General features: G+C 34.7%; 1 non-coding gene across 1 annotated transcript; it reads right to left on the reverse strand.

The window, feature by feature from the left end:
• Nucleotides 1–224: 224 nt before the first annotated feature.
• LOC121480443 lies at nt 225–389 on the reverse strand. Its single transcript, XR_005984965.1, has one exon. It is a non-coding gene; the product is annotated as a U1 spliceosomal RNA (small nuclear RNA).
• Between the last annotated feature and the right edge of the window lie 1,989 nt (nt 390–2,378).

Raw genomic sequence — 2,378 nt, forward strand, 5'->3', positions numbered from 1 at the left:
TATTTGGAAAGAAAGGATATTTTTAAAGGTTTTTTTCAGATAAATGTGATATTCTTTGATACTATGCCAAAACTCAACAAGTAGTAATTTCTCAAAGGTTAGTCGCAAAGTGAAATCTGAAACCATATCAATAAACTTTTCATATTCTGCTATATTAAAATCCATTGGTCTGTCTTCCACTTTGAAAGAATTCTTTTTTCTAAAGGAAAATGAATACTTTTTATAAGGGAAAAGCATAAACGCAATCCCCCACTACCACAAATTATGCAGTCAAGTTTCCCACATTTGAGGGAGTCACAGGGGTTGGCACAACCATAGTGCAATGGACAAGCCTCACCCTGGGGAGATTACCTTCGTGATCATGGTTATCTCCCCTGCCAGGTAAGTATGAAATAATTCTTTACCCATGAACAATTTTATAACATCATACATTGGTTATTTGGAAAATATTAATTCATTTAGTCGTGCAGATCTTCCAAATATCAGTACATTTCATTGTGCAACAGTGTCATGTGCCCTGAAAATTCTGGAAAACTCCACTGTACTATTGCAAGAGAATAAGAATGAAAAAGGCAAAGAACATCTTAGTGTTACTATAAAAAATGTTTTCGAGTTCGTGAACCCCCTGAACAAGTCTTGGGACTCCCAGGGTCCCCAGACCACACTTTGAGAACCAGAGACTTAGAAGATAACTTACAAGTCTTTCAGAGTAAAGTCTTACATGGCATGTTTCCAAATTAAGCAACATGAATCATGTAATTTAGGAACTGATACTTTCAACAACTTAAGCATCTTTTGTGGAAAAATGTATTTCAATAAACTTTGTCATTGTCAGGTGTTCTGATTAATGTCGACTTTCATCACTTTACATCACATCAGAAAGTTCATGATGTTGGCCCACGTTAGGTACTAGAATTGCCCCAATTGACACAGTCAGTTAGACACCATGTTGGGTCAAAGTCCATAAAACTTAGCTCTGTCACAGTGAAACTATTTTCATTTCCTAAACTTTAGATGATGACCCATTTCCTTTCAGGATTATTCAAAAGGATTATGTTTAGTTTAAGGAATAATTTGGCTACCCCATGAGGTTTACTGAAAAAGAATTTTCTATAACTCTAATGCAAATGTTTGTTTTCTCTTTTGAAACTGTGATTTCTGATTATAGACTATAAAAGCTATGAAGAATCAAGAGGCCATCTAGACCAATTATCTAATTTTATGAGTGATGACAATGAAACTCAGAAAATCAAAATTGGATAGCTACTTGGAGCCTAAGCTGAAATCAAAATCCAAGTCCCACGACATCCTTCCTGGGCTTCTCTGCATAGATTGAGAAGCTTCTCAAAGGAAGAAAGTTCATCTTATCTCAGCTTTGTATTTCCCATTTATTACCCAACCCAAACTGGAGATGTGCAAAAGATAGGTTTACTAATTCAGAAATATTTTAAACTTTTTTCTTTCAAAACCAAGTACATCAGTTTTTGAGTTATATTCTTATAACCCACCCAGAAGTCACCAGTGACATTTTATTAGCAAGGGACAGAGAAATATGAAATAACTTAGTGAAATGCCCATACATTGCAAAGCTAACCACAATCAGAAAATTATTATCTATTTTATCTGCCTTGGTGACATTCTTCCAAATGTAATAAACCAAGGTTCAGGGTCTTAAAATAGGCAATAAAAATGATACTTGCGAAAATGACTAAGGATAGGTGGAGTGCCATTAATTAAGCAATAATCCCTTTGAAATCAGTCATTACCAGCAGTTTTTTGCTATGGGCCATTAACACTCTAACTAGCAAGTCATTAATAGTGGTAATAACCAATTCTGAGGGGATTATTGCTCGAATAAACTATATATAATGATTTTTAAGCTTTATAAAAATTTTCACACTTTTGTGTAAATCTTTGAATGATAAGTAAGTATGGGCAGAATTAGCTGAAAATATAACTGGCTCATTTTTTAAAACATAAGTATTTCTCTCTATATATTCCAATATATTTGTTTAGCATGTCCTTCAAGTTTGAGGATGGTGCTCCTGATGATATGTTAGGGTGTAGAGGATTTTTCTATCCTCTTTTCATAAAATATCCATAAAGACTGTGTAATAGTTTGCAAATGTCCTCACTCCTTTAGAGCCTAGCCTTACCATTGACTTCATCTGTAAAAGTCCAAGCCCACTCAATGTCATTTTTTGTCCAATTTCACCTAGTTCACTTTGATGGGGTATTGTTGTTGTTGTTTATGCATGCCTGTAACCCTAAATTTCTTCTGTAATGTAGACAATCCCTGTAGTTTGCTATAGTTGCAAAAGACCACATCCAAGATAGAAACAGACTCGATTTAGGGGAGGGAGTGAATGAAAGGGTTC

Source organism: Vulpes lagopus, chromosome 21, assembly GCF_018345385.1.
Source record: "Vulpes lagopus strain Blue_001 chromosome 21, ASM1834538v1, whole genome shotgun sequence".
Classification (NCBI taxonomy): domain Eukaryota; kingdom Metazoa; phylum Chordata; class Mammalia; order Carnivora; family Canidae; genus Vulpes; species Vulpes lagopus.